The sequence below is a fragment of the Sciurus carolinensis genome, unplaced genomic scaffold (assembly GCF_902686445.1).
Source record: "Sciurus carolinensis unplaced genomic scaffold, mSciCar1.2, whole genome shotgun sequence".
Classification (NCBI taxonomy): domain Eukaryota; kingdom Metazoa; phylum Chordata; class Mammalia; order Rodentia; family Sciuridae; genus Sciurus; species Sciurus carolinensis.
This window is the reverse complement of record NW_025920283.1, coordinates 198,826-207,153: the sequence shown is the minus strand read 5'-3', so window position 1 is coordinate 207,153 and position 8,328 is coordinate 198,826.

Genomic DNA, 8,328 nt, shown 5'->3' with positions numbered 1-8,328 from the left:
ATTAACATTTGCTTCTTTAAATACAATTGTTCATAAGCCACACACTGTTCTTTCTATTTATTTCTACATAGGAACATTCTTCCAGATTTTGATACATGGTAATCAATTTTCTCTAAATGAATGGAGTCTCCAATAATAGGAAATATGCTCTCTTTCTAAAAAGAAAACTAAAGTTAAATTGGGAGCTCAATGATAGTAGTCAGTAGACCATTGTGGTTGGCAAATTTAAAAATATTTTTTTAGTTGTCAATGGATCTTTTATTTTATTTATTTATGTGTGGTGCCACGGCCTGACACATGCCAGGCAAGCTCTCTACTACTGAGCCACAACTCCAGTCTTGTGGTTGGCAATTTTGCATTTGCCTTTTTCCTTAGCCCTGAATTCTGTAGAGTTGGTTATAATTTGCCTTTCTGTGAGCTATCTCAATGATTTTCTAGAATGAGCAGGGATATAAATACATTTATATACTGTTTACATACATACATAAAATACGTTGAATTGGCCTCCATGCTATCATAATTTCATTCCCAAATCTAGACACAATGACACAGAATTAACTAAACTTTAGTTTCCTTGCAGAAAGGAAATCTTGGCAACTGACATGTCATTTACTTTAGAAATGTATCTTGCTGGAGAGCAAGGGTTTTTTTCTTTTTTACACATTACCGATTAGAGCCATGTACCTGTAGAATAATGCTCTATAAATGTAATAATAGGTTAGATGTTAGGCCTACTCCTCTTTGTAATACAAAGCAGATACCCAGCCCTTTCAGGTGCAGCCATTTTTCCCCGCCTCCCAACCACTTGTCAATCTATGATAAAGTTGCTCCGCCTGCCTCTTACGTTAGAGGAATTTCCGGCCTACGCTATAGCCATTTCCTGCTTCCCACTTTACGTCCTAGCTTGTAAGTCTGAACATACTAGCTAGCTATTGGTTCATCAGTCATCTTGCAAGTATTCTCCTCTGCTATTGGTTCCTTCCAGCCTGGGAGATTCCAATATCTGGGAGAAGCGTCCACGCCATCTTTCTCTTTCCCTTCTTTTCCAACCCCGGATCAGGCGCACTAGTCCTCCGCATAATAAACTCTCTTGCGTGAGGTCCTGTGTCCGTTGTGGATTTCTGGGAGCTATTGTTGAGCCGCAACTGAGACTGGGCATACGGGGCGCCAGTTCCATCTGAGGGACTGGAACTACCGTGGGTTCCGAGCTGAGCTGCATTTTTCCTTACACTCTTAATACAATTTACAAATATGTTTGTAAATATGTTGTCTTCCAAGTGAACCAAATAAATTTCACGATATACAAACAGTTACAATAGTGGAATTCCAGAATACCAAATAAAAACTTTCATAGTTAACCTCACAGGTTCTTTCACAATTTAAGTTCATTGGAAGGTAAAAACAAAACAAAACAAAAAACTCAGTGCTCTGTCTTGAATAAAGTCAAAGTGTCATTAATTTGTTAACAAAATGTTTATCATCTCCACTTCTTGCAATTAAAGTCTATGAATCTGATTTAGTTAAAATCAGAGAGTGTCTTCTGTACAGGTGTTTTCCAGGAAATTCAATGTGATGTATAGCGTCTATCATAAGAGGAGCTGAGATCTTTGAAACAGTTTAGAGTTATGCCATCCTTTCATTTTGCTTGCACTTCAAAACTCCATCCTTATATTAAGCTAAATAAAAAGCAAGTGCAAAGAACTATGTGAAATTATCTTACTCTAAACAAATCTTGATCCTACTGTAGAATCATATAAGCAGAAGTTTTGCACAACAACCACAGAGATGCCTGTACTTTGCAGCACATTCCTCAAAACTTCCTAAGACCCTTCTTGTGCCCATGGCCATTGCAGGTAGCTGTAATCTGAGAAGGATATCCTGCTTTGAATTGGAGCTCTTTGGGCCTCATTGTCATTCTAACCATTTGGGCTCACTATGACCTTCAACTCAATCTGTGAGTTCAAATTCCAGGGATTGCATTTAGAGTATCTTCCCAGGACTACAAAACCAGACTCTGAACCCTAGTAGGCAGCTGTCAGGGATATAGCTTCTACTTAATGCCACTGTATCTGTTGTTACTATTGTTCATTTGTAAGATTATTTGAAACTTAACACCCAAAATGTGGCAAGTAGGGGAACTCAGCATTTATATATAGATAAGTGTCCTGTAAAATAAAGGGGGAAAAGAAAAAGAAATAGTTTTGGGCCCCATACAGTTGTGTGGTAATCCTGAGTATATGTTGATCTTCAGCAGTTTCTTTTGAAATGTATTCTCCACTGTATATTCAGTAAATTTTAAATGTATTTCCAAAAGGCAAACTTCCAACAAAGTAGTACGATGAACTTAGATCATGAACAAATATGCTTCCTTCACCCTAACATTGCAATCACAAGTCCCATCATGCTTCTTTTTTAGCTTAAATTGTTAGAAAGCTCAGCAGATTTAATGCTCAAGAGATTGATATTCTGTAACTATATTCAAATACTCTTCCTGACATTGTTTTCCAGTTTTGTCTTTGAATTTATTTTAAACTCTCCTAAAGAGAGTTAATCTGTTTGGTTTGGTTTGGTTGGTTTTTTTGGGTACTGGGGATTGAATACAGGGCTACTTGATAACTGAGCCATATCCCCAGCCCTACTTTATATCTTATTTAGAGACAGAGTCTCGCTTGGTGCCTTGCTTTTGCTGAGGCTGAGTTTGAACTCATGAACCTCCTACCTCAGCCTGCTGAGATGTTGGGATTACAGGTGTGAGCCATCATGCCCAGTCAGTGAGTTAATCTGTTTTTATTAAAGCTTATGACAAAATCCTTTAGAAAAATTAAAAGAAAACTCATAAAATCAAAGTAAAGTAAAATATTATTTTTCTGGAAATAATGACTTTTTTATAATGCGGGTCAGTTTTATTTATCCTAGACATGATTGAAATTTTTAACAAAAGAAAAACAGAAAACAAGTGTGTTGAAAATACTGCCACGGACTTTTTAAAAAAAAATCGAAGCTTGAAATATGATTTTTAAATTATATGCTAATTTCCATATCAGAGTATAAGAAGGTCAAATTGTTGTGCCCAAAGGCTCGAGACCCCGCAAAGACCACCAGAGACCACGATCAATGCAAGCAACAAAGAGTCATTTATTAGCAAGCTTCGAGCCTGGTCTCTGCGTCCTTAACCGGTGATGCTAAGAGGCCCTGAGCCCTCGTTAGCAGGGTTTTATAATGAAAGGCAAGCAGTTTTACAGTGTTCTTTTAATTGGTTAACATTTGAACAGCTAAACATTAGTCCTCCTCTGGTTAGGTCCTGCCAATCTATTTGATTCTCATTGGGTCCCGCCAGAACTGAATGGTCCTAGTGGAAGAAGGGAGGAGGGAAGGGGTGAACTATGCAGGAGATGAGTCGGGGCTAAGCCCCGCTCCTGTCCTTGACAGATAAGGTCTCCAGGCAACCGCACATTCCTCGGACAAATATCTCTTAACAACCTTGGTAAGCACAGGGGCCCAGCAGTCCTGTTTGTCCTGTATTGCCTGCATCTGGGTGATTGAGACAGTTAGCAGCACAGACATCACCCTGCTCTCAACAAAATCAAACAGTTTTTTAGAACCACAATCCAGATGGTGTTTCAAGTTTTAAGGAAAAAGTGAAAGAATTCATCAAGAACATAAATATCAATTTAAAATATTATGTCGGGAGACAATTTTTTTCTGCCTCTGGTGAATAGATTGGCTGCAAATCATAATGTGTTTATGCTTTTCATAACATCTATATATTGTAACTTAAATGAATATGTATATATATATGATATACACATATTGTTTTCATTAAAATAATCAGGGAGAATTGAAGTAAAGAGGGATTAAATACTATTCCAAAGCTTATCCAGGCCATTGAGTCAGGAAGAGAAACCAGGTCTCTTGGATTATAATTCCAGTGGTCTTGTCATTGGTTTGTTCAGCTCCTATGTAAAAACATCCGTACACAATACACAATTTTTATTTCACCTTCCTATCAAGTGACTGTCAAATGAAACATGCCATTACCTTTCCCATATGTTGAAGTTTGGAACCCATGTCTGCCTTTAGCACAAAAAATTGATTCCATTTCCAGATATTTTTAACTAGTTTCAAATGTGATCATCACTCTGGCAAATGGATAACATTTTCTCTTGGTTCTGTGCCTAAAGTTTGATGTGGCTGTGGTTGAAGTGGTGTTAGGAGACCTCCATCAAACAGGATCCAGAGAAGCAAATAATAAACACTTCCTTGTGAGCACTGACAAAGATTTTCCTATAGCAGAGAAATAAAAACTCCAGTGCTTAATGTGGAATTCTGGAACCAAGGTTTCAATGTCTGTGGTCTTCACTACTTAGCTTTCTGTTTTATTGAAGAAATGATGATCCAGGCATTAATTCTTTTGAGGTTTCTGCTTTATTGTATTCCACATAAAGGGACTTATGAAACAGAATAACAAATATACATGAAATTAATAAGACTTCATAATGATATTCATCAAAACTATAATTGTACCTACCAAAATTTAAAGAAACAAAAAGGAAAAACTTAAAAGTACTATCTTAGGAAATATTCAGTGCTGTTCAACCTGTTTTATTTGAATAAATTATGTAAGTTTTTTCTAGAATCAAAAAGTTATTAATTGAAATAAAATGAATTATTTCAAATAATATATTTAAATTGAATTATCATTTTAAGTAAAGAACACAGATAACTGTTTAAAAGTGAATGATTAGAATAGGATTTTGTAATTTGAGCACTATTGACATTTGGGAGTGGATCATCCTTTGTTTCTTGGACTCCCATTTTACAATTTAAAAGTTTTAGCAGCACCTATTTATCTACTCAAAGATGATAGCATAACTTATCCTATTCCCATTTATGACAACCAAAAATATCTATAAACATAAAAATATTTCCTGAGGGAAGCAAAATAGGTCAAGATTGAGAATCAAAGATTTGAAGAAGGAAAAAAAAAAAAAAACACTGTTCTTTTAAAGCATAAAGGTTCCTGAAGTTAAAGAATTGAAAGGAATGAAGATAAATACAAATTGTAAAAGTAAATGAAATGATCTTACCAAAGTGCAAGTGATTGTAAGGTTCATATTGTTATAATACTTTCTAAACTTTAAGTAAAAAACCTGCTTCACCAGGCTCAGTGTACTAGAAACACTGAATGTGTGGAAACAATTGTGTAGGTAGGGTGCAGTGCAGAGCAAATGTGGATCCCTATCAGGGGGGCAATATCTATTCTGCATTTAAGTATAATGAGATTTGACCTTTTCTTTATAAGCATATTTTGTGTTCACCTAATATGCAGCAACAATTGTAAGCATTAGTTTAAAGAAAATAGTCATAGTTCTTGGTTCTCTAAAATCAGAAACAGAAAACAACCAGTCAATAATTAAGTAAGGCCAAATTATGCCAATACTATGAAAGAAGCAATCCACATATGCTGAGGATTAAACTCAGGTGGATAAAATCCTTCCCTAGGTGACAATTTCACTGAGAGCTACAGGAATAGGAACATTCCCATATTTTATGAGCAGGCACATGGAAAATGGGATCTTAGCCAGGGAGGATTTATAGCAGTAGGAGCACAATGCCCAGACCCTATGAGGTTTTCAAGGGCCTAAAATGTTGGATGCCAGAAAATATATATAATGCTTCCAATACAAGAGAACTAAAACCAAAGTCATAATGGATTATGTCTATAAAGCATGGAATATTTTTGTCACCCAGTCAGTTGTAATTTAGACTGATGCTTAATCAATCATATAATAAAGATATATAAATCATTTTTCACAAATATTCTCATTTAGACATTTAATGTGGGAGCAATTCACCACACTTGAGGTAAGTTGGCAGTATCCAAAAGTTATGCTCTGAAAGTATTCTATAAGGACACTCCTAAAAGGAAAAGCACAAAAATTATGATATTTTCTTTCATACTGAAAGAAGTATGACTGGTTGGTACTGAAAAAAGCATAAATATTATATATTTTATTATGTCTTATAATTGTGGTAAAATAATGTTCATATAATGTTAACTTACACCTACATTGTCCAATATGGAAGCCACCAGTTACACATGGCTATTTAGTAGAAATTTGGCAATAAGTGATTAAAATGTGCTCTGCTTTTAAATTATACACTGAATTTCAGAAACTTTGTATGAAAAATATTGTACAATATCTCATTAAGTAGTATATTTATTACTTGTTATCATGATAACATTTTAGATCAGAATAAATGACTAAATACATACTAAAATTAATTTCATCTATTTGTTTTCTATTGTATGTAAAAGAAAATTAAAACTAAGTAGGCAACTTGAATTTAAGCCTTGTATTATTCTATTGGATAATACAGTATCCTGTAGTATATCACTGTAATCCTGTTGAATACCACTGGTTTGCACAACAGTGTTTACAATCATAAACTGTGACTAAGTGTTATTTTTAACTTTCAAGTCAAATACCTAGCATGAAATATGTTTGTGGGAATAATATATTAGAAGTTAGAGAACAGTTGAGTCTATTTTGAATAAGCATAGTAGGCATATTTTCTGTTTTCAAGGTAAAATTGTGAACATTAGCTTCCAAAATGTATTATTGTCCTGAACTTTTTATTTGTTCTGTTTCTTTGCACAACCAAGTCAATTCTAGTCCCATCACATACAGGTTAAGTGGGGAGATAAACATGAGGAGGAATGCTAGAATTCTAACTTCTCATTCTGTTATATGTATTTAGGTTGTATTTCTGCCTTCTTACTCCCATGAAATCTTACTCCTCCGTTTTATTGAAATGCATATTTTAGAAAACACCCACATCTAAGGACAATACTCTAAACAAATGTTTTCTGTTGTATATGAGAGTTTTTTTTAAGTTGATCATTGGGTTATATTCATCCTCATTACCATTAGATGTGAAAAGTGTCTAAAAGTTGAGCTTTAATCCCCTATGGAATAATAAATGAGAATTTCTAATCTACCTACGTTACTCCCCTTCTCTGAAGTACTAGAACATGGTTCTGTGACATAAAATAATTTATTTCACAAATGATTGGTAAGTAGCAAACACTGTTACTATAACATGGAAAATTTATTATTTCACAAGTCAGTTCCCTAACACATTCAAAATCTGCATCACCAAAAATGGCAACTAAATGCAAAATATGGGAATAAGGCTGAAGGTAACTGGAGCCATAAGGAAAATCAGTGTGAGACATGATGCCCATTTCCCTCCAGCCCACATTCTATTCATTCTTTTGACTGTCAATGAATATATTCCATAATAATGTGCTTTGTTTCTTCATGTTTTTGTGCATATCCCTCTTTCTCTTTCTCTTTGGCTACGTAGTCCGAATATTACTTATATCCGTGGTATTAAATCTTTATCTTTTCTCTTTCAGTAGTGTATTTCCATTTGTTCCATGTTTCTTCTGACCAAATACTTGGTACTAATAAAAACACAAGTATTATATATTTCATTGTATCTTTTAATTGTGGAAAAAGTGTTCATAAAATTTTGGCTTAGGCCTACATGTCCAATATGGTAGCCACCCGTTACACACAATGATTTACAGGGGTGTTTAATTATTAGTAGTTTATTTTTGCTAATATCCTCATTAAGATGACACTTGCAAGTGGTGACTTCATAGGCTTTAGAAATCTTTTCTCTTTCCTTGAATTCTGCCATTTTAATATGAATTTGGTAGGATGTGAAATTAATTATAAAATACCATATCACATTCTAGTACATGTGATATTTGAGTATTTATCAGGGCCTGCTAAACATACCTCTTCATGTTTGACCCTTGGCAATTTCCCCCTTTCTTGAATTCAGATTCTTCAGTTTGTATTAATGCTAATAGTAAAAACTTTTATTAGAGAGATATTCATGCACCCTTTCTGGGTAGAATGATGGATGAAGAGTGGCTGGGGAGTAGTGGAGGTGTCCATTTTGTCATCTGTTCTGTTGCCATTATTTATATATAGCATTACCTGATATATGGTAGATACAAAATACTTATCCACCATGTTTCAGTGGATTAATTATAGGATGACAGTTATTAGTTTTATTGAACACTTACTAGTTCCACACAGCATTGTATATTCTGTATCTGGACAACAACTTTTTGAAAGAGATGCAATTATAATACACATTGTATAGAAGAAATGGAAAACCTAGAAGTTAGAAGACTTTAGCATGGTTCACAAATTGATACATAGCAGGAAGTCTTGAACATGAGAAATCTAACCCAGAGCTCATACTCTTGGTATGCCACCCCTCCATTAATGAATGTATAAACAGATC